Source organism: Neolamprologus brichardi, chromosome 14 (assembly GCF_056152115.1).
Source record: "Neolamprologus brichardi isolate AB-2024 chromosome 14, ASM5615211v1, whole genome shotgun sequence".
NCBI classification, from domain to species: Eukaryota; Metazoa; Chordata; class Actinopteri; order Cichliformes; family Cichlidae; genus Neolamprologus; species Neolamprologus brichardi.
In genome coordinates this window covers 7625987-7651955 of record NC_142117.1, presented here as the reverse complement: position 1 = coordinate 7651955, position 25969 = coordinate 7625987, and positions in this window count along the sequence as shown.

The following is a 25969-nucleotide window of genomic DNA, read 5'->3' as shown; positions in this document are numbered from 1 at the left end:
ACAGAGGACCCTCAGGGAAATTTTGAAATACAATAAATTTCCTTGTCCCCTTTGCAAGGGCAGCATGAGATTTAAAAACATACATTCGAGAATGAATAACAGCCTCATAACAAAGCATGACTAAACTCAACAGCATCTTTAACAGTGAAGTCCAAGAATGCTAAATTCATCTTTAAACGTCACAAAAATGACCATTTTGAGCTGGATTTAAAGAGTAAATGCCACTTCTGTCCAGGATACAGTCTCACCAGTGGAAATGCTATGAACAAGTATTGTCTACACCTAAAACATTTGCAGTATTGAACACAACAACATTTTGCACATACTGTAGGTTATTTTCTTAGTATTGCTTTACCACCAACTGTCCATTCAAGTCCAATATCAGGGGCAATGTTGGTCCAGGAGATAGAGCTGGTCATCAAGCAGCCCAGGGATGTTAAAGAGTACTTGGGAAAATTTTGAAACCCAAGTTGCTCCCGATACATCGATGTCAGTGCATGTGCAGATATTAGACAATGTGCTTTAGGTATAGAAAGAAATTGTGTGTGTGTGAATGTGAGTTGGTGAATGAGGCTTGCTGCGAAAAACTCCTTTGAGTGCTCAGTTAGAGGAGAAAAGCACTACATAGAGTAAGCACCAGTCTATTTGTGAATATTTGTATCTCTCAGTTCAGTGTTTGATCTCCAACAACATCAATATCTGGGTCTGAATGGTAAACACATTCCTTTTGCCTCCACTGAAGTTGGTATACACTGGGGTTTTAAAGCTGCTCAGTGTGGCAGAAAAGAGCTTTTTGAGAGCAAGGACATAGAACAGTGAACCTGGACAGCTAAACAATGAGCTCAATTGGTCTATAAAGCTCTGTAAAAGCCAACGGGAGCTTCAGATTAAGCTGATAATTCTCTCTGGGTTTGTGAACATGAGTGGCACCTCTCACATTACACATTATCATTTGATACATAATTAAGGTATCAGGTATAGATGCTTAAAAATGTAAACTTTGTGGAGATGTATGTGTTGTTTTGCAGACAACAAATAAAATGGAAAATATCACATGCCTTCATTCTTCACACTTATTTCCAGAGTTTCATTTCCAAAGCAGGAAATCTCACAACTTGACTGGAAAATCCAGAATTGGGCCCTGAATGGTAAGTATGTGGATATTTTTGGATGGCAAACAGCATTACAATCCAATAATAAAGCATATTTTTTGTTTCTGTTTTTATTGACTTCCTCTTTTTCAAGCACATAGGCAGAACGGCCAACTCCTGCTCATGTGATAAAGAGGAAGACAGAGAGACTGGATAAGAGACAGAGAGAGAGGAAGACATGATCTCCGGGAGTACATACAATTTAATTATAGCTACCATCAATGTGATTTACAGGCACATACACTACAGAGCCCCCACCCCACCCCCCCCACCCCCCCCCCACCCCCCCAACCACACACACACACACACACATATACACGATTGAATCCAAGTCTCTTTTGCATAATATTGGACTTTCTCACTTTTGTCTCGTTGGAGCTGACACACAAGAAAACAGTGGTGTCCTTTTCCTCTGGCTGCATGTCATGAATGCACAAAGTGGAAGCAAAAACATACATCTACAAACACACATGCACACACACACACACACACACACACACACACACACACACACACACACACACACACACATTCCCAAAGGAGAAAGAGAAAATCAAATTTTATGGATTGATTTATTGACACAAACACATATGTGGAGACCAGCACTCACACACACACACACACACACACAAACTCTCCCACACACATACACAAGTATATTGTTCTCAGCAGTAATGTAATCTTGTCTCAGCTGCTGGCTTCATCAGACTGATGTAATAGGAAACTCGTATTTATGTTTTTTTAGAAAAGATGGATTGAGTGGAAGGAGAGAAAGCAGGGCACACAGAGGTTACATCCCTGAACTGACTCCGCTCTCCCGACCGAGCCTGATGGGGGAGGAGAGGTGGCGAAACGCAGAAACACAGAGCCGGAGGTGGAAGATTAGATCAGAGGTGAGATCAGGTAAAGAGTTGTTAAATGAATAGAAGGAGAGCTGGACAGATTATTTATAAAGGGGGCGACATGAAGAAATTGCATGAGGAGAAATGGAAAGAGGAGAGGCAAAGAGATAGGAGGAGGTGTCGATTAAGCAGATTAGAAAGCGAGGGGCTGTTTTTCCATTTCATTTCATGTTGGTTTAACTTGCAATCAGGCACGACAGTCTTTGTGTGTGTGTTTATGTGTGTTTGTGTGTGTGTCTGCATGCAGTGTGATATGGAGTAAAACTATTACATGCAGAAAATCCCTCCCAGGAGGCAACTGTGATGTGTAAAGGAACTCTGTGGAAACAGGAACACTAGTGTTTAGTGTTATGCAGACAATGATAATGAACACAAGGAGTGCAAGCTGACACAAGAGCTGTGTGTTTCTGTGTAAAAGAACATACAAGGGTTCTTTGAGGGTTCTTTGATTTGGAGATTTTAACAGCAAGCAAGCTTGATGAAATGCTTAATTAGCTGTAATAAAATAAACTAGCAAAGCATGACGCTAAAATGAATGCGCTATAAAGAGTTCCAATATTACAGCTGATTCTTATGCACTGCACTTAAAAAAACAAAGCAGGTTAGTTATTGCATTCGATAAATAACCTGTCTGAATATTTTGATGTCTATCTCAATGCAAAATACTATAGTAATTGGAACAATGAAAGAGAGTTCACTGAGAAATTACAGTATTGTGCAAAAGTCTTGAGTAGGGATGGGTACCGGTATCCGGTGCCATGGTAGTAACCAGACCGAAAAGCAGATTTTGGTGCTTTATTTCGGTGCTTTTTTTCCCTGAGCTGTGATACACTTTAGATTCTAGCCAATCATTTTACGTTTCCAAGGATAGTAGGTGGGTCCAGGTACGTACGTTCTTTTAGAGCAGAGCTACAGATTAAAAATGCCCAAAGCGAAGCGGTCAAAATTCTGGCTGTACTTCACAGCAAAAGATGCAAACTCAGCAGCCTGCAACAAGTGCTTTAAGGTGATACTGTGATACTGTCAAAGAAGGTGACACCTCAAATCCAATGAAACACCTGGCGACGCATAGCGTTTTTTTTAAAAGCCGAGAAATGCGCCGTTTTTGAAAGCTTGCTGCGAGACCTCACACCGTGCACATCTCCTGCGGGTGTGGTGCCTGTTATCGGAGCCGGAGTTAGCAACATCCCCCAAGAACCCAAAGAGGAGAGTTCTGGCCCCTAGTCCTTCCAGTGTAGCAGAAATGATGACGGATGATGATGGCAGTTCTTTTCTGCGTGTTGTTCGTGTGTAATTTACGTTGAGTAGGCTAACCACATTATTAAATTAATGCATGTAAGGTGAACTAGCAAACATCATCATAGCTACATGCGGCTGTCTTTTTGTTTGATGGCAGATGCTCCCTTCACCCTGGCCAAAAAGGCTAAAATGACCAAAGAAAAAGAGGAAAACAGCTAAACATGAGAGGTTTTTGGACAAAGTTTGTGTTTTTTCCATTCTTTAAGCACTGCTTCCAGCCAAGAGTGATACCATAAATCCCCTATAGCTGCAGAAAAGGCTAACATTGTTATCTTTTTACAAAAAAACAGCTGAACATGAGAGGTTTTTGGACCAATTTTGTGTTCTCCATTCTTTAAGCACCGGTTTGAGCACCGTTTAAGCACCGGCACCGTTTCAAAAGTACCGGTTTGGCACTGGCATCGGATAAAACCTAAACGATACCCATCCCTAGTCTTGAGCCTCCACTCATATATTTATGTTTTTTCTTTCTTTCTCCTTTTCTTGTACATAACACCTGACTAGCATAACCTACCTAACTTAAGGGATGAACCAATGTTGTTTTTACACATAAAAGAAAACTTAACAAATAGCTCATTTTAAATTGTATCTTTAGACACTTTGCAGCCCGTTATATATATTGTTTCCATTTCTTTAGTTCAATCTCTGAAAAAGGCCAAAGATAAAGCTGTCTGACAACTAGAAATTAGTATTTTTGCTACAACATTATTCTCAAATAGCCATTAGGCGAAACCTCAGCCTATCTCTGCATAGTGTGCAGTGTGCCTTTTAAGGTTTGAGAAAACTGGACAGTTTGAGAACTAAAGAAGGGCTGAAAAGCAACTTACTACAGAAACAGGAACAAGAACAAATCCAGAAGAGACCTGTCATGACTGTGGGGGGTTTTTTTGTTTGTTTGTTTTGTTTTTATGTTATTTTTATTTTTCCAGAAGATTAAACAAAAACAACCGGTTCATAAAGCACTCAATGGTTTGGTCCTATCTGACTCACTGTCTATAACCGGATTAGGCCTCTCAGGTCATCAGCAGCAGACTGTTAAACTGTTCCCAGAACTAGATGTAAGTGGCTTTCAGTTACTGCGTTCCTGTTCTTTGAAAGGACCATCCCTGACCCGAGGTCAATTAGACCTGTGTCTACTTTCAAAAACAAACTTAAAATATTTGATTTTCATTTTCACTGTGTGTGTGTTCTTTCTTTGTAAGGTTTGTTCTGTTGTCTGTATTGGCTTAAAGAATTGTCAACCTACACAGGTTTTATGTTTTAATATTTTATGAGGGTTTGCTTTCTTAACGTGTACACTGCTGTCTAGCTATTTTGCTTTGCTCTTTACTAATAATGGAACAGAGGGATTTGCAACGCTGATCTTGTGTGGATTTTTAAGAAATCAACAGAAGTTGAGGGACTTCTAAGAATCTTTTGCTTTCAGGGCTTAATTTACTTCCACTGCTGCTGGAAAGTTACCCTGCAGGGTGATTTCATTCTTGTTAATAATCAAAGTTAAAAATGGTCAACTTATTAGCCCAAAAATCTTTTGCGCAAAACTGCTGCAGCAACAATGCTGAGGACAAAATAAAGTTACTATGACTCTTTTAGACAAGAGAAAAAAGCTACCAGTGGAAAATAAGGAACACGATATATAATATACACTCAACTGCTCATTAGCTCAAATAGCAAATCACATGGAAGTGTCTCATAGAAATTGTCAGCTGCTGAAGTTTAAATGGAGCATCAAAACAAGAACAAAGGGTGATATAAGTGATTTTAATGTCCATAAAACATCCAGTGAGAGGCCTTCTTTGTGGGAGAGACAAAGATATGCAGAAGGTCATCTCTGATTGGACAACACATTGAATCTTGAAGCACATGGGCTACAGCAGCAGAAGACCACACTTGATTCCAGTCCTGTCTTAAGAATAGAAAACAGTGGCCACAATTGAACAGCAGAAGATTGGAAAAATATTGCCTGGACTTATGTGTCTTGATTTATATGTGTAGCTGACAAATCTACAGCAACTGTGTGTTGCTGTCATGTTAATGTAGACCAAAATCTGTGGATATTTCCAGCACCTTGTTGCTTCCATGCCACTAAGAATCAGGCACTTCTAAGGATAAAAAGGATCCAACCTGGTACTAGCAAGGTGTAACTAATGGACTGCATATATAAACACCACCTGTCATTGCTAGTGACAGATTGCGGATTTAACCAGCATTCTATGGGCTCTGGTCATTACTGTTGGTTGTTGCCGGTGCAGACATACCTAAACACTGATAAAACAGGGTTCATTCAATGAGCCACTGAGTAAGAAAGTTAACAGATATAAGCCACTTTGGTACACTTCAGTAGATCCAGTGTGGACTACAGAGGCATATCCGCAAAGCAACATAGCGTGGCTTTAATTTGAAGATTAAAAAATAGTAGCTGTGCTGCAAATGGTCCTAAGGTCCACTGGAAGATGATCTTGAATGGAAGATCAGCCAAATTTAAGGTGGGTTAGACTTTTGATTTCTTTGGACATGTTCTCTGTACTTTGTGTTCACACCTCATAATACATGTGAATAATGTTGGTTTAAAATAGATTCTGCTGTGCTATCATTCAGGTAATAAGAGAGCCTCATGCCAAAGGCATTCACATTCTCCTTTGTCCTTTCATAAGTTTCCCCTTAAATAAATCAAAGTAAAGCTGAATGGAGTCAGTTGAAATAATTTGCTTCTCTTTCTCATCTCTTCCTTTTCAACAGCTGGGCTCTGGGGCTATTTCTACTTTAGTTGTATCTTTGTTTAACACAGTCAGCATTTTTTCTGTTCATGTTCCTACCTTTGGAGTGGTGTAGCCCCTGGCCTTGTTTCATATAGTCCGTCCATTACACCATGTTCTGCTATCGACTGGCTATCTCGACATTGGCCCATTCAGCAAAACACGGCAGCAGAAGCCAGGTAGGTTGCCATGGACACTGCAACATCCACGGTTAGTCGTGCTTGTACAAAACCAATGAAAGTAATTTTTCCAGACATATTTTTGGATTGGGTGGCAGCAAATCTGTTTTTTTGAGATAAAGAGTCTTTAGGGTTTTTACAAACGCTTTATCTCATTTTTACTGTTTGTTGTTCACTCTCTGTTTCCTCACTTCTCCCTCTTCTGCAATCATAGGAAACAAACATTACATGTTGAACCCATGATTTATAACACTGAGGGCACAAAATGCCTTTGTGTGTCTACAAGATAGATACTGTACTGACATTTTAATTGAAAAACCTGACACATGACTGCAATGTGTTGTTTTGTCACACTGAAACAGGCTCCCTGTAAATGATTGAGCCTTGTTGATTAAAGTTTACCTGCAAAAAAAAACCTCAGTGAATGAGTTATCAGCAATACAGGCCATTACTTTGAGTAAAAATAGGTATGCTTCTATTCTAAAAGAGTGGCTATAGGAAACTTTCATTAAAATACATAAAAGTAAGCTAGTTTAAGGTAACTAATGGGTCAGTTCCATAACTTGTTGTTGTGTGTTGCTTGCCCACTCTGTCTTGTGTGTATTGCTGAGCATTAAAATTCATTCAAGTCATTGGGTAATGCTCATGCTCTTTACGTTCATCTTCAACTATATCGTTCATAATTTCATAATTGAATTCAATGTGTTTTCACTTATATAGTTAGGTTGAGTTTAGACTCTCACAGGTTTGATATTTAACACTAGATTTCAGGAGTTGTCTCATACTCTCAGGGTACCCAATAAGGAAGTCTCACAGCACCTTTTTATATAAGATAAATTATTTTGATAAAACCTAATTTCAGCAGACTTTAATTCAGGTAACAGACAAACATACAGAGTACTCTAAATTCATCTTTCATATCAACTTTTACCTTATTCATCATCATCATCATCATCATCAACTTTATTTATAAAGCACTTTAAAAACAACCACAGCTGACACAAAGTGCTGTACATTTGAACTATAAAATAAAATTACATAAGATATAAGTAAAAACCAAATAAAATAAGAGTAAAATCATAACTACTTCAATTAAAAGAGAAACTAAGTCTCGCTGAGGTTAAAAGCCAAGGAATAAAAGTGGGTTTTAAGACGTGATTTAAAAGTGGACAGTGAAGGGGCCTCTCTAACGTGCATGGGCAAATTATTCCATAATTTAGGAGCCACGATAGAGAAGGCCCTGTCCCCTCTGAGCTTCCTCCTGGATCTCGGTACCTCCAGGAGCAGCTGGTCAGCTGACCTGAGAGACCGACAGGGTATGTGGGGATGAAGAAGCTCAGAGAGGTAAGGCGGGGCAAGACTATGAAGACATTTAAAAACAAACATAAGAAGTTTAAAATTAACTCTAAAAGACACAGGCAACCAGTGCAGAGAGGCTAGCACGGGGGTTATATGCTCTCTTTTTCGAGTTCCTGTTAGGAGTCGTGCAGCCGCATTTTGAACCAGCTGCAGACGTGAGAGCAATGACTGACTGACCCCCACATAAAGTGAGTTACAGTAGTCCAGGCGGGAAGAAATAAAAGCATGGATCACTGTTTCGAAATGCTGCCTCGAGAGAAAAGATTTTACTCTTGCCAGTCGCCTTAAATGATAAAAACTGGACTTCACCACTGCTCTGATTTGGTTGTCCAATTTAAAATCACTGTCCAACTTAAAACCAAGGTCAGTAACAACAGGTTTAAAATAGACTTCCAGGGATCCTAAAACAACAGAGGAGGACTCACAGGGACCACTGGGTCCAAACACCAACACTTCTGTTTTCTTTTCATTAAAATTTAAAAAGTTTAGAGCCAACCAAGCTTTAATTTCATCTAGACATGTCAAAAGAGGTTTTATGGAGGTGGCATCCTTGTGTTTTAGTGGCAAATAAATTTGGCAGTCATCGGCATAACAATGAAATGAGATCCCATGCCTCCTAAGGATAGAACCCAGAGGCAATAGATACAGTGAAAAGAGCAGTGGCCCTAAAATTGAGCCCTGCGGGACGCTGCATGACAGAGGAGCAGAAGACGATTCGTAACCGAGAAGGCTGACAGAGAAAGTTCTATCTGACAAATAGGACCTAAACCAATTAAGTGCAGTTCCACCAATACCCACTACATCATGTAATCGAGAAATTAGAATATTGTGGTCTACGGTGTCAAAGGCAGCAGTTAGGTCAAGCAAGACAAGAACAACATTGTTACTAGAATCACATGCCAGAAGGATGTCATTAAAAACCCTTAATAATGCAGATTCTGTGCTGTGAAGGGTTTTAAAACCTGATTGAAAAACCTCAAAGATGCCATTATCATCTATAAAATCTTTCAGTTGACTAAAAACAATCTTCTCTAAAACCTTGGAGACTAAAGGCAGCTTGGAAATAGGCCTATAGTTTGCTAAAACTGTGTGATCAAGGCCAGGTTTCTTAAGCAGTGGCTGCACTACTGCATGTTTGAAATTTGCAGGAACCATACCAGAAGACAGACTGGTGTTAATAATTTCAAGGACATACTGTCGTATACTAGGAAAAATTTCTTTAAAAAAATTGTGGAGGGACAGGATCCCGTGGGGAACCTGTGGGCTTAATATGACGAACCACATCCTCTAAAGTGGAGAGCGTCACAAGCTCAAACTGAGTGAAAACAGCAGCACAAGGGACAGAGACAGAGGGGTCAGAGTCAGGAGCTGTGATAAGAGCCCTGGTGGTGACAACCTTTTCAATAAAAAAGTTCAAAAAATCATTGCAAATCTCAGGAGAAACTTCCAGACAGACATTCAATGGAGTATTAAGAACAGTGTCAATGGCCCTAAATAACACACGTGGGTTATGACAGTTGGAAGAAATAATATTTGCAAAATATTCCCTTTTTGCCTCTTTAACAGTGTTCTGGTAGCGATGCCAGCAGTCTTTGAGAATTTGAAATGATACATGCAGTTTATCCTTTTTCCATCTCCGTTCTGCTCGACGACAGTCCCTCTTAACAGCACGACTGCTCTCATTAAACCAAGGCTCAGGTTTAGCCTTAGGCTGCCTGGTTTTTAAAGGAGCCACAGAGTCCATGATTTTTTGACAACAAGAATAAAACCAGGAATTTAGCTCTTCTGTATCAGAGGAAACAAAGTCAGAAGGGCCGCCGAGCTGATTAAAAGCAGCAGAAAACTGCGCGGCAGTGGCGGGGTTAATAACCCGATAGCACCGAGTAGCAGCGCCAGATTTAACTGCGGTATGTGTCAAACCAACGTTGAATAACACAGGCATATGATCTGAGAGTGCACAGTCACAAATCTCCAAGTTAGTGACAGGCAGACCATATGACAGAACAAGGTCCAGTGTGTGTCCGTGCTCATGTGTAGGGCCAGGCACGGACTGTACCAGGCTAAAAGAGTCAATAAGGCTTAAAAAGTCCTTTACCAGTGGCTTATCAGGACAACATACATGTATATTAAAATCTCCCACAATAAGAACACTATCGTAGTTGGGCATAATCCCAGCTAAAAAATCAGAAAAGTCATTTATGAAGTTCTTATTGTATTTCGGGGGGCGATAGATGACAGCGCAGAAAATCGGGTTTGTATGACTCACCTCAAACGAGGTAAGCTCAAAGCTGGAGAACGAAGGCTGTAGAAAACACTGTTTACATTTAAAATCCTTTTTGTAAACAGTCACTGTGCCTCCACCTCTGCCTGACGTCCGTGGCGAGTTAAAATAACAACAATCCGCAGGTAAAAGTTCAGATAGAGCACTGGACTCACCAACACTCAGCCACGTCTCAGTCACACACAGGAAATCCAGATCACGGGAACTGAAGAAGTCCCGAAGAATAAAAGTTTTGTTTAAAAGTGATCTGGCATTCACCAGGCCAATCCTAGCGGGAGCTGGAGTTGGCGCTCGGGGTTCATGAGGTCCAGAAACCCACCGCAGCGATCTCAGGTTCCGATAATGTTGACAGCGAAGGTTTAGCCTGGGAGGGCATGGGCAGCGGGGCCGAGGAGCATCATCATCAAAGGGTACATTATTCACTAAAATTTGGTCCATAATTCATCTATCTGCTTATTACAATTTTTTTTTAAATTGTTTGCTTCATCTCCTGCTTTGCGTTTCTGTGGGCGCCCTGTGCTAGCAGTGTCCAAGCATTTTGTTTTTTCTTCCCCCCCCTTTTCATACCGCGCCCCCCCCTGCAATGTCTCTGCGCCCCCCCTGGGGGGTGGGCCCCACACTTTGGGAAGGTCTGGGTTAGCTAGAATGAGCAAGTGATAGCAAAAGAAAGCTACAAGAGATGTCTTGATCAGCCAAAGTTCCAAAAGTTGATTCTGTTCATCTGGACGTAGAGTGTCCAGATGAACATCTGTGTCTGTGTCTTCATTCCACCTACTTCACATACAAGGGTCAGTTCTACAGGTAGAAACATGTGTGTGCCATGGGGTCCCCAGTTTAACCCATTGTGGCCAATTTGTAAATGGAAGAAGTGGAAAAGAGGGCTTTGCTATTCTACCCTGGAACACCACCAAGTCATTGGTTCAGATATGTGGATGATACCTGAAAATCAAATCTCAGGACGTACCACATTTCACTGATCACATTAACTCGGTGGACCGACACATCAGATTCATCAGGGAGGATATGAAAGGTGGCAGGTTAGCCTTCTTAGACTGTGAGATTTCCATCAGCAATGGGGGACATCTAAAAGCTGACGTGTACCATAAACCTATGCATATGGATCAGTATCTAAAGTTTGACTCTCATCATCCACTGGAGCATAAACTGGGTGTCATCAGGACGCTACAACACAGAGCAAACACCATCCTCACAGACACAGCGGCCAGGGAAGCAGAAGAACATCACATCAAGAATGCCTTTAGTAAATGTGGTTATCCCTGCTGGACTTTTGTAAAAGCTGGGAAGGTGCCAAAAGAAAGCTCCAGCCGATCCAGGAGAGAAGGACAACCGCTGCCTAAGCAAAAAACTTGTAGTGATCCCATATGTGTCAGGAGTATCGGAACAGCTAAGACATGTTTTTCGAAACACCGCGTCTCGATCGGGTCCCCCGACACAAACAGAGTAACATAGTGTACGCTGTGAAGTGCCAGGAGGATTGCCAGGATTTATACATCGGGGAAACCGAACAACCTCTGGCAAAGCGGATGGCACAACACAGAAGAGCTACCTCGTCAGGCCAGGACTCTGCAGTCTATTCACACCTACAGGCCAGTGGACACTCTTTTAATGATGAGGATGTACACATCCTGGACAGGGAGGAACGCTGGTTTAAGCGCGGCGTCAAGGAGGCCATTTACATGAAAAGGGAAAGACCATCTCTGAATCGAGGAGGGGTACATCTAAGGGTACATCTTTCACCATCTTACAATGCTGTGATTGCAGCCATCCCCCCAACTCTCTGTGAATGGTACTCATGGCCATTGATCAGTGGTTTTTGATCAATGGTCATGACAATTTGCATAATTATGATGAAGGAACTGACCTCCCAGCCAATTTTCCTTCAGTGGACTGGTTTCAGTCATTATGCAAATGTACTGTTTATAAGATTGAGGAAACCTGCAGTCAGCTGAGACTGAAGAAGTCACTTGAAAACGCTACGTCCAGATGAACAGAAACAACTTTTGGAGATTTACGTACCTGGATGATTGAGCATGCATCAAGACCCCTTAAAGTTAAAATTTAGCAGATACAGCAGATACAATTGTCCTATTTGGAACAAAGTAAATATTGCCTCTAACTGGACTAAAATAAAGTGAGAGTTAATGTAGTTTATAATATTACAGAGGGGTGCTGAATGTTCCTAGGCAGGTAAAAATGTGAGCCTGTGCAGAGTGAAGCCACTGTTTTGGGGAGTGGAGCAGGTTAAGCACTTGCTCTGGTTCCTACTTGTCCCACTGGGCTCTTTAAGAAGCTCAAGGCTTACACAGCCACGAGCCAGAGAGTAAAATACACACAGATTCACACACATCCACACAAGGCTGCACACATTGTCGAGGTGGTGATAAGGAGCTACTTAAGGGTACTTGAGCTTTCCCGCTTGAACACTTGTTTATAGGCTCTAAGCATACCTAGTCCTGCAGCAGAGCATAATGTGTATTCCACACAGTCAACCAAACCAACACATGAGGAAACAGAGCAGTGTAAATAAATACACACATGACTGGCTCTTATCAACACATATGCTGAGACAAGTTTTTTTTAATGGGAAGCAAAATTTATTTCCTGGAAGCACTTTTACCTCCTCCTTGTCTCTGTCCCTTAATGAGGCAGTGAGCAGAGATCTGGTTGGGCTTTTGTCACTGGGTGTCTGGAGCACCACAGACAAATTAAAACCCAATTATGTTTTCATTTCACGCTCTTTTATTGGGCCTGATAATAAAAAATTTGGACAGAAACTCAGGAAGGAAGATAGAGAGAGAAGCAGAGAAGATAGACGAGGCAGAAGGGAGGAAAATACCGAAAGGTCTGTAACTGTTAACTCATCCCTTATGATTTCTTCCATATTATACTATCTGTTATCACACACTGTGTGTGTGTGTGTGTGTGTGTGTGTGTGTGTGTGTGTGTGTGTGTGTGTGTGTGTGTGTGTGTCTTTCTGTCTGGAGAATGTGCCATAAAGCCTGGCTAGATATTAAAATGAGATATTAGGCCATACCGTCCAAAACAGCTAGAAAGCAATAATGTGTATTTGTACATAGTGTTTGCTGTGCTTGTGTGGTTCCAGCCTATTTTTATATACAGAAAGACATCTAAACTCAGGCATAAAGTCAGCTACATCATGTGTCGCATTTGTGTAAAGCTGTATGTCATTTCACACTGTTAATTACATAAACTTGATTTTGTTCTGATATGAATCAACAGTAAAAACCTCACAAGGAAAGAACCTGGACATTTTAACCATTTACCCACTACATTATGCTAATATATTGTACTGGTTTGAAAACATGTCTCTTACTATTATTTAAGCCAGGTCAACGGTTACTTATTGTTTTAAAAGTTTTAGCATTTTGTCAAATATAATAAGTAAAATTTTCCTTACTTAAAATTTTAGCTGCTCACACTTTTCATGTCCTGCAGCTATTATTTATTGAAGGCCTGAGCTGTTTCTGATGGCCAAAAATTCACCCTATGGCACGAAATTATGGTTGTGCTTTACAAAAGAAGCAAATCATTATTTGTGTAACATTATAGAAATTGACTTCAATTTTAGTAGTCACTGAGATATTTAAAGTTTTTTTTTTATCTTAACCTAGCTTTATGCTTTTTTGTCACTGGAGAGTCTATCTATCTATCTAACCCTTAGTTGCAAAATTCTCCCAAAGGTTCAGTGTTTTTGAGCCTCTGTCTTTTAACGTTTCTGGCATTAGACTGACGACATTGACAAATGACGAAAACGAAAACAAGTGTTTTGTGTCCATTGTGATGAACATGCATTTCATGAGAAAAAGCCATCACAGACACACATGCTCCTCTTGGCCTCCACTGCACTATCTGATTGATTGTACAAGAGAGCACAGCAGATACAATTAGTTCACCGTGGTCATCTCGTTAGTAATTCCCTCAGGATCCTGTCAGCATGGTAGACACCCACTCCTTCACAGATACATGCCCATGCAATTTCTTTCCCTTACCAACCTGTAGCTCTGTTTTTCCTCTGCATTCCTTTTCTCCAGTCAAACTCTAAGCTTTGATTTTTGCCCTTACCTTGCCTTTTCAAAACATGCCCTTTCCAACCTAACCAAATCTCAGCCTTGCTCCATCCATCAATCAATCATCGCTCAACTCATCCTCCCCCAACACCTACCCATCCTTACCTCCCTCTCACTGCTGTCGCTGTAACACTTTTAATTACGCCGAGTTAAAAATTACGAGCCCGGAACAGCAAGTCGCTTGGCAGGTTGGCTTTAATTGCCTTGTGTTGTAATTCTGGACAGACGAAAGGGGAGAGCAGGGAGAGTTGTGGGGTAGGTCACACTTGGGGGCGGTGGAGTGAAAGAGAGCGAGAGATTGACTTTCAGGTGACCTCCTTAATCAATCGACAGCCAATCGGGAAGTAGATCGTTCCAGTAGTTTCCTCCTTGTGGCTTGGTCTTGCTGGGCAAATTCCCATACTTTACACACTTCATCTGACACACACCTTCTTCTAAATCAACTCATCTGAATATTAGAAATTTAATATGAGGCCTGCAGAGGACCTGGTAGATTTCTTTCTCCAGCTGATTTGAAAAAGTGTCATTTGGACCTGTCTTGTTGTTAGTTGACAATGCCTTGCAGCTTGAAGCTAAGGTGATCATTATATACTAGTATTTGCCTCCTACTACCTCTCATGGTGGTTTGCTGGGTAATTAAACTGAAATCTCAATGGCAGGCGCCTTTGGCCACATTCTTTTCTGACTCCAAACACAGAAAAGCAACACAAGCGCACACACAACAGCTTTCTACTCCCAAGCATGAATTTCTAATGATTTGAAATGATTTATGGCCCCACCTCTCCCCCACATGAATGGCCACCACTGGAACCACTTTCTTATATTAAAAAACAACACACCACTCCACAGTGGCTGCGACCGGTATGGTTATCCAGCCTAAACAACCAATAAAGCTTTTCTCCCTTCAGTAGATCTCAGACCATGGACTATATGCAGCTTCATGACCACTCCATCCAGTTTTCTGCTGACTCCACCCATCTAATAATGTAGACATATTTGTGTCCTTTGCAGCAAATGTGCATTAAGATGTAGGTCGCTTTGAGGCTAAGTGGATGTGTGTGCGCACAGATGGTGACAGTGACAGAGATGTAAGCGATGGTGGCATCTGACCAGAGGATCCATATAGAGATGACATCACCGAAGGAAAGGAAAAAGAGCAAAGAGGAGGAGGGGTTTTTCAGCAAACTATGAGCTCAGAATATCAATGCAGGAGTACAGCTCTAAGCACTCCTGGCACTGAAGCCCTAGCCTTTTCCATCCCTGTACGCTCATCCCCCTCAGTGTCTAGAACTCCACTGCTGCTAGCCTTTTATCGTGGGGCCCTGACACCTGTCCTTTTCCCACCCCTCCCACATGCTCATAGGTTTTCTCTGAGAATTCAGGTTGCTGTCTGCTAGCCTCTCCCGCATCCAATCACAGTGATGCCACTTTCTCCTCAGCACCGTGATTCCTTTTTTTCTTTTGGCTTGTTGCAGTCACTGTGTACAACAGGCTGAAACATTTCCTGTTTCATTGTTGCCATTGTCAATGGCATAGGTGCACCTTGGATTCATTAATTATTATACACATCATTGGCTTTATTGACCTCTCCATTGGAAAAGTATTTTTTCACCTTATATTCACAACCCAGAAACTTCATCTCAGTATGAATGATTATAAAAGCTAAACTGAATCAATGCCCAATGTTCTTATAAACCTTGTGCCCAATAAAAAGTGAGATAGCCTTTTTCCCACTTAACTATAAAGGGACAATGACTAAGATCAAATGACAGGACTTAGCAATGCAAGCAGCATTGCACATTTAAGGTCTCAACTGGCATAACCAAACAAGTAGACATATAGTTGAGTTGCTTCTCTAGTTGTTTGAATAACTATAAATAAAGAACTTAATCTTAACATAAACCGCTTGCATTGTCTTTGTTAGAATGTTGGGATGCTCACATTAGCTTTCTCTTCAAAGCTTTTTCTGATTTTTAGTCAGTTTTTCATAAAAAATATGGCAAGGCTAGATGGTAAATAATAAATAAAAAGTACAATATAGTTATAGTGCTGAGCAACTGTCACAAAACATTCAGTAAAGCAGCAGTACAGCTTTTTTTCTCAGAGCTTTCAACTCATATTTCTTATCAGAAGATGGATTGTGATGAATTGTTTCCATTTATTTATCTTATAAAGCTGTTTGTTTTTGCTCTTTATTAACTTTATTAAGGTATGACAGTATTTAACACAATATAATACCATTTGCAAATTAACTGTGGGTACCCTTACCAATTCATCTCAAAAAGTTGGAGCAAAACCAAGGCACAGTGAAGACGGGTACATTCTTGTTTTGTGCTATAAAGCCATTGAGCGGTGTTTGGTGTAAAAATGCAGAAGCTGGAGGAGCCTGCCAGTCATCTGGAAAATAATATTGTTTGTTTGTGCTAATTACAGCAGCATCTCCAAGGTAATGTGTTGCTGATTTCTTTAAGTTAGAAAAAAAGGCTCCATGTACACCTAAAAGTTACTTGCTGTGATTTTCTTCCCAGTTTACTTTCCTCCTCCACGCTCCTCAATCCACCCCTTATTCTCTCCCTCTCCTCATCTCTCCTTAGAGCTGTTGAGCTCTCTCCATCCATCTCTTTCCTTCCCACCATATCTCTCCCCCTCCATGCGTCTCTCGCTCCCTGGCTGTTTGAACGAGAGCTCTTTGAGGGTCCACTGACTTAATTACTGTAATGGGGTTTCTGACACTTGAGACTAAAGAAGTAAAAAAAAAGATGGAGAAGAGGGACTGGGGAGGGGGCAAATGAAAGGACATTGTTATTAGTTTTTATAGAAGCCTTGGTCCATGAGCGTAACATAAAGCACTCCAGGCCTCCACAGAGACACGTTCTTTTTGCAGCAGTTTGCTGCACTCTTCATCAGTCCTTCATTATTGCTGGTCTGTAATTGCATGTTTGCATATGTGTATGTGTAGCAGTGTTTTGTGAACATTTTTATAGAACTTCATCATTGTTCAGAAGAGTTTCTCATAAAAACTATTAATTAAGCAACTAATCAACATTGCAGCCCTATCTCACGGGAAATGTGGCAGCAGGTTATTTGAGGTTCTTGGTTTTCAGGTTGTTTCTGGCAGCTGGTTTCATAGTTCCTAAAGGTCCTCGTGAAGATCAACTGGGATCAAAAAGTTTCTATTTTTTGCTATTATACCAGAAGTTAGCTCAACATTATGGGCATTAATGGGAATACTTCCCACAGAAGTCAACCTTTTAAATGTCATATTTGGCTTATATCCTTAGCATAATGATGTTTTACACACCTCTGGTTGATTAACTGAATCAAACACACAGATTTCCTCTGAAATCTGGTTTTATATGTTTGACAGGAAAATGAAAGTGACCCATGTTGTCACCAGCCACACAATCTGGCTTTCAAACTGAGATGAAGGCAGAAGAAATTGGGGGGGGGGGGGAAGACAGAAGGATCCAGACAAAAAAAAAAAAAAAAAAACATCAGGAAGAAGAAATGAGGAGGGGGAGGAGGAGGAAATGAGAGCCAACTTCTTGTCCATCTTCATTACGGTTCATTTCATTTTTTATCAGTCACAGAGACATCTCAGACGTCTGGCTCGATATACTGGCACGAACACACAAACAAGGATGAGCACACAGATATTTAGAGGAGGCTCAATTCAGTTTCAGTTTAATTAAATCAGAAAAGGAAATTTCCTCAGGATTTTAAAAAGCACAAAACTTTCACCATGGAAAGCTTATTTGAATTTATAATTCCACAACAAGAAGAATGAATTCTCTGCCAGAAGTCTAAAATGCACATTCAAACTCCATTTTACATTCAATGAACTCATGAAACCCACACAAACAGATATTTACGGTCACGTTTTACAAATGCTGCATGTAAATATGCTAACACGTGGGCCCTGTCAAACCCATTTACTGCTCTTTCAAATCCCCCTGGTAGCATGAATGTGCTCTCCAGGTCTCATGGTAAATATCAGATAATGCTGTTATGTGTGATACTGTATGTTATACAACTTTACAATACAACTTTATTTATATAGCACATTTAAAAACCAACGGTATACCAAAGTGCTTCACAATAAAACAGCAGGTTAAAACATGAATAATATAAGACCATTAACAAAGTACTGAATATGCTAACAGGTCAATGGCACTAATTACACAAGAATAAAAGTTATATAGAAGATATATAGAAAGATAAAATTGCAATTGAGTATAAAATACAGGCATTAACTAACCAGAAAAGAAAGATTAAATAAGTGAAATCACATACTGTATGTTATGTGATAAGTGTTACTTTTAGGCCCACATATATATAAAAAAAGTCAAACTATGTTATAATACAGTTGAATCTGGCGCTCCATGGAACAGCACAAGAACAACCATTTAAAAACAAGGATGCAGTTTTAAAGACATGCTGTCATCTAAAGAACTGCTTAAGTTTCGATAGTGGGCCTCAGAAAGAAAAAGTTACTGGTTCTCCAAAGTCTATAGAAATCCTCCTCTAGAGGATATAGATGTCGATAGGGCTGGGCCATATCAGTTCACTGTAATGCCGGTATAATGTTGGGCAAAGATAAGAAAATGAAATATCGCAATAGAATATGGGTAAAACGCACACGCGCAGTGCCTGTGTTTTCATACGCACATGGCGGCGACAGAGAATGAGAAGGGCGAAAGTGGATCGTTGATTGAAACGGATGAACCAGAATTGGTTTGTAAAACTGCTGCAACTTCAGTGGTGTGGAACTGGTTTAGCTTTCGTCCATCAGATACACAACAAAGCACTATTTTTGTTAGCGCATGCTAGCGGGCCGTCGTTATTACCGTGTTTTTGGAAAATACGGCACACTTAAAATCAATCCTTTGAGTTTTCTGAAAGTCGACAGTGACCCTTATAATCCCGTGTGCCTTATGTATGAATTCTGGTTGTGTTTACTGACCTCGAAACGATTTTATGTGGTACACGGCACTCGAAAATCTGCCACTTTGCTAAGACTTTGCTAAGCTACGAACCCGCACCGCTTGATGGATTGTCGGAGCATTACAGCTACCGTAGGCAGGAGCCTCGCGGAGTGATATGTGCTGTGATTCAACATAATATTACCGTATTGTGTGTGCATAACCTCTTTTTAACTTCAGTGGATATTATACATGGTTATGCTGAGGATATGTTGGCCAATTTCCACTAGAAATGCCTTTTGGTTAAACTGTCAGCAAGGAATTTGCATTTGCACTGTTAATTTTTTATATAACTTTAATGCACATAAAAAACAGCTGCTTGTTTAAGTGAAAATACATTGATGGTTTTTTTGCACTAATAAAGTTGTGGAGTTGTAAAGTATTTTGTCTAGTGTCAATTATATCGTCAGTTATATCGTTATCGCAAATTTTCAAATGTATATCGTGATAAATATTTTTGGTCATATCGCCCTGCTCTAGATGTCGATATGACATTTAATGTACTGGATTGTATGTATTGTGCTTTGACACCTGGTTTCTAATTTTTGAAGGTTTTTTACAAGCACATGTAAAGGATGAGCACTCAGCCCAACACACATTGTTTATTTGTAGCTAATGATCCATTGCTGATTGCCCTCACAAGGTCCCAATTTCACAATTTAGTTAGGGTTACTTTTCTTGATGAATGATGAGCTTTATTCTTGTCAAGTTGTATGGCAGTAGGAAATTTTAGATGGGAAGTCATCATGACATTTGCAAAAATTACTGTCAGTCAACAGAACGCTAAATCTACAGTTCTTGTGTGACCATTACGCTCACATATTTGCTAAAGTGAAATTCCGAAAAAAAAAAAAAAGATTCTCTAGCATTGATTAGCTTATAGCTCCCAGAGTATCTGCAGATAGCTAACGTCTGCAAGAGTAGCAGGAGTACAGTATACCTGGCTAACTTGATCATTTCAGATGATCATTGCTGTATTGGAATTAATCAAAAATAGAATAAAAAGTGCTCCCTTTTAAATTAAAAATACATACATAATATTTTGCAAGAGGCACATTTTATTAATTGTCAGCTTGTCAAAGTTTTTTTTTCTTATTTTCTTGTTCAAGGAGCTACATTTATGATTTCCACACATTTCCCAGTCCTCAAATTAGCTACCTAGCATGTTGAGCTATTTTATATGTGGCAGAAGCTCGCTGGCCACCATTGACATGTAACATATTCGTTACATAAAAGCTAACCTACAAAAAATACAATAAAGAATCTTAAAATCAGGCTAAAAATGTTATGTACTTTGATGGTGAAGCCTACCTGATTAACATGTCAAGGTTGCAGGGGAAAAAGAAGACCCAAAATGTGGAGCTCAGGTTAGCATGGTGAACAGCGTGTTTATTTACAGTGTCCAAGAGGTGTCACAAACAGTTAAAGGTGCTATCCAAAAAGGTGTTTCAGTTAAATCCCCAAGTGCTCCTTCGTCTGTGCAACCCCGAGCATGAGTTGTGTTTCCTGGTCCTCCTCTCCGAGCCAAACTCCTAGGTGAAGACAAAGCAAAACACAGAATTAGCAGAGTTCTTTAACCGACTATCAACTTCCCTTAAGTAACGAGTGCTACCAGCTTGGAATAATAATCCAACGTCGACTGTTGCCACGCATCATCCTTATATAACGCAGCTCTGAGATGGAGGCTGATTAGAAGCAGCTACCAGAGCAATCAAGTGCAGGTGAGGCCACAGCCGAGCAGCGGAGCTTCCGGGTGGAAGGCCGTCCGAGCCACGCCCTGCCCTATTGTGTTGTACATTTCATTGTTTTTCTTTACGCTACCTGTTCTGACCTGTCTCCCCAATGTGATGTTTGTGTAATGTATGTATGGTTGGAAGAGGTCTACTTTTGCTGCAGGCAACTAGGGCTGCCACGATTAGTCGACTAGTCATGATTACGTCGACTATCAAAATCGTCGACAACTAATTTAATAGTCGGCGCGTCGTTTGAAGCTTTGTAAGATCCCAAAAGATGTAGGAATAAGTAGTAGGATTTAAGAGTGTAATAATAGACTGAAACAGAAGATGGCAGCACTGCATGTACAAGGATGCCAGCTGCCGTTAAACCCCCGAAGAAGAAGAAGAAGCAGTGTCCCAGAATTCATAGCACGGCCCATCGCGGCCCTGCTCAGTTTCTAACAATGGCAGCAGCTAGTTAGTTTTAATATGACTCTTATTATTCTGGGTCACAAAATAAACGTTTAACATATTTTCAGGCGAGAATGTAGCTGTGTAAACCTCAAATATCTGCTCAGTTTATCAAGACACCTCATATTTTCAAAAGCACTCCGACATTTTCGGAGACGTCTGTTACCCACTAGCTCGATAGCTAGCCGGGGGCAAGGCTCGCTAGAGCCCGTGAGAACACCGGACCCCCAGCAAATCATTTTCAAACCCACCTCCATCTTTCACTACTCAGGTTAAACATGATATCTAAGTCACTTAGATAACTTAAAAATGTTAATTTTTGGCTTTTTTCAGTATTTTATTTGTTCCTGAGTAAATCGGTTTGGCTGAGATTAAAGTTATAGTTTTTACAAACTACTATTTTTATAAACGTCAAGCAGACAACTGATTATGATAAGTGTGAGATGCTCGAGAATTTGTGTTCTGTTATATTTTAGATAGCAAGGAGTTTATTAAACTTCACCAAACAATCTGCAAATTTCATTTAAATTCAATAAACTATCATCTTGTCTTTATTTTTAGTTAGCACATACCTTAAACACTTAAAGCTGTAAGCTAATGATGGTTATATAAGAGCAGATGCATGCTGGTGCAATCAGCGGTATGTTGTAGCCCAATGGAAGCACGATCTGATTAGTCGACTAATCGCAAAAATAATCAGTGACTAGTCGACTATCAAAATAATCGTTTGTGGCAGCCCTACAGGCAATTGCAAGTGACAAATAAAGGCTTCATCAATCAATTAATCAAGCTTATCTCTACACCATAACAATGGTATTAATATACTGCATATGGGAAATAAGTGCAACAGTTGTTTGAAATATACAAACATACATGGAATTACATTACATAAGCAAAAAAAAGTTGGTGTAATTCTAATGAGCTTCCAAGTCAATATTTGGTATAACCCCATTTTAGACAAGCTCTCTTTTAATTTCAAGTAGTCTTCTCCAATATTTCTCCAAGCTTCTTGATCTGCCAGTGCATGAAATTAATTTTGTAGTTTTTCTTTACCAAATTCTATAAAATAATGACCATGAAGATCACACAGAAATACCTTATTTATCTGTGTACATTATCATTGGGTGAATTATAATTTCCTGTCTTTTCACTAGCAAGAAAATATGCCACTACTACTATTCACCACTTCATGTTAATCTGATAATTACTTAGTCTTTTTGCAGTCCCTAAGCATCATCATTTAAAAAAATTAATTAATTAAATAAAAATAACAAGCACATGCAGGACTTTCATCAAATACTTTACAATCAGCCAAGCAAAAAGGTGCAATTATGAAAATGATCATTATTACTTATGAATAAAGTGATTGTTATTCTGTTTCATGGATACTGAAGAACTAATTATAACTTCGTGAGTCATTAAAAGAGCTTCTCCAAGTCAACTCCAGTAACTCATCATTGTTTATTATATAGTCCTTGATTCAGACGAATAAGATTAATAGATTTATTCCTGACCATCATAGCTACTCACTGTGTAACATATTGTAAAGTGGTATCTGAAACTTGTTTCTCATTAGAACAAAAGTACAAAACCACAGATACACACAGACACACTTCTATTTAACTCCAGGGGGTAAAATCGGCCTATAAGACAGCTGAGGTAAGGTGCCACTAGGGGGGTGAGGAATATAAATGGGACTCCCAGCTCCCCATTACTCTGTCTGAGAGGATGATGTAGGGGGTGGACACATAGGGTGGGGTCAGGCTCAGGTGCTGAGCAGACAGGAGAAAAAACATCCCCTCATCCTCCTCCCGTTTCCTCTTATCTAAGTTGTTGTACCTTTTAGGCAAACTGCCTCCATCCATCTTAAGTCTGCTAAAGCTCTAAGCTACCTGGAGGCTAACTCGCTAATTCTATTACAGGCATCCCAGAGGGGGGTGGAGTATATATCATTGGTCATACAGGCTAATATGGTGTTGTAAAAATCAGCTGACTTTCCACTGTATATTATCATTTGTGTTCCTGACTTACTTTCCTTTGTGAAATGTCTGCTTCATGAGGGACCTTAATGAATCAAGTGAACCAGGACATAAGGGATATTTTTAGTCACTGGAAAAAATAGATTTGCAGTCTGCACCTCTTATAAACTCTTCGATTATTGTCAAGAGGAAGTGTTTGGGGAACACACACAGATGTGTGCATTCACTTGCCATCCTGTTGTTTGTATGTGTGTGTGAAGTAGAGCCAGAAGCGGCTGGGTTTTCTTGCCTATCCCCGTGGCAGCAGGTGTGTAAATAACACCCTAATATAAAATGAGGTTGAATCAAAGTGCTGAGGGACCAGAACGCCGCTCATCCACACACACACACCCTCCCCTCTCTTCCTCAGACTCCTGACACTGATCCCAGCTCATCTGCTCATCATCAGTGTCCCTCGGCTGCACTGCACTACCTCCCTTCCTCTCTAGTCTACTGGGGCGCTTGTTATAATTCTGGGTCTGTAGGCCGCGAGTGTTGTGGCATAATTTTGCCAAGTGTTCTGCTTCTGGGCTGACAGCTGAACCCAAATCCACTGCTTCGCTAAGCCGAATTATAGGCCAGTTTGCCTCGTTTCCCTCACTGTTGTTACCTGGTATTGAAATGTGCACGGGAACTGGTGGGGACGGTGGGATAAAATGGCCTCGAGCTAAAAGTAATCTGAATTGGAAAATTGCATCAATAAGAGCAAGGAGGGACGCACTGTGTACAAAGTGATTAGCAATTAAGGTAAATGAAAATGTAGGCAAAGCATCAGGGAATGTCTGTGTCTTTTCTGCAAATGTTAAAATATTATAGAAACTAATTAGCTCAGTATCAGCATCTCACATTAAGTGAACATGCAAAGTCAGTCATCTGTAATTAGCCAGCTCCAAACATACACACACACACACACATATATATATATATATATATATATATACAGTGGGGCAAAAAAGTATTTAGTCAGCCACCGATTGTGCAAGTTCCCCCACTTAAAATGATGACAGAGGTCAGTAATTTGCACCAGAGGTACACTTCAACTGTGAGAGACAGAATGTGAAAAAAAAATCCATGAATTCACATGGTAGGATTTGTAAAGAATTTATTCGTAAATCAGGGTGGAAAATAAGTATTTGGTCACCTCAAACAAGGAAAATCCCTGGCTCTCACAGACCTGTAACGTCTTCTGTAAGAAGCTTTTCTGTCCCCCACTCGTTACCTGTATGAATGGCACCTGTTTGACCTCATCATCTGTATAAAAGACACCTGTCCACAGCCTCAACCAGTCAGACTCCAAACTCCGCCATGGCCAAGACCAAAGAGCTTTCGAAGGACACCAGGAAAAGAATTGTAGACCTGCACCAGACTGGGAAGAGTGAATCTACAATAGGCAAGCAGCTTGGTGTGAAAAAATCAACTGTGGTAGCAATCATCAGAAAATGGAAGACATACAAGACCACTGATAATCTCCCTCGATCTGGGGCTCCACGCAAGATCTCATCCCGTGGGGTCAAAATGATCATGAGAACGGTGAGCAAAGATCCCAGAACCACACGGGGGGACCTGGTGAATGACCTGCAGAGAGCTGGGACCAAAGTAACAAAGGTCACCATCAGTAACACACTACAACGGCAGGGAATCAAATCCCGCAGTGCCAGACGTGTTCCGCTGCTGAAGCCAGTGCATGTCCAGGCCTGTCTGAAGTTTGCCAGAGAGCACATGGATGATACAGCAGAGGATTGGGAGAATGTCATGTGGTCAGATGAAACCAAAGTAGAACTTTTTGGTATAAACTCAACTCGTCGTGTTTGGAGGAAGAAGAATACTGAGTTGCATCCCAAGAACACCATACCTACTGTGAAGCATGGGGGTGGAAACATCATGCTATGGGGCTGTTTTTCTGCCAAGGGGACAGGACGACTGATCCGTGTTAAGGACAGAATGAATGGGGCCAAGTATCGTGAGATTTTGAGCCAAAACCTCCTTCCATCAGTGAGAACTTTGAAGATGAAACGAGGCTGGGTCTTCCAACATGACAATGATCCAAAACACACCGCCCGGGCAACAAAGGAGTGGCTCCGTAAGAAGCATTTGAAAGTCCTGGAGTGGCCTAGCCAGTCTCCAGACCTCAACCCCATAGAAAATCTGTGGCGGGAGTTGAAAGTCCGTGTTGCTCGGCGACAGCCCCAAAACATCACTGCTCTTGAGAAGATCTGCATGGAGGAATGGGCCAAAATACCAGCTACTGTGTGTGCAAACCTGGTAAAGACCTATAGTAAACGTTTGACCTCTGTTATTGCCAACAAAGGTTATGTTACAAAGTATTGAGTTGTATTTTTGTTATTGACCAAATACTTATTTTCCACCCTGATTTACGAATAAATTCTTTACAAATCCTACCATGTGAATTCATGGATTTTTTTTTCACATTCTGTCTCTCACAGTTGAAGTGTACCTCTGGTGCAAATTACTGACCTCTGTCATCATTTTAAGTGGGGGAACTTGCACAATCGGTGGCTGACTAAATACTTTTTTGCCCCACTGTATATATATATATATATATATACAGTCTGATGAAGATGATTCATCAGACCAGGCCACCTTCTGCCATTGCTTTGTGGTCCAGTTCTGATGCCCACGTGCCCATTGGTGGTGCTTTCGGTGGTAGACAAGGGTCAGCATGGGCACCCTGACTGGTCTGCAGCTATGCAGATTCATATGATGCAAATTGCAAAGTACTGTGTGTA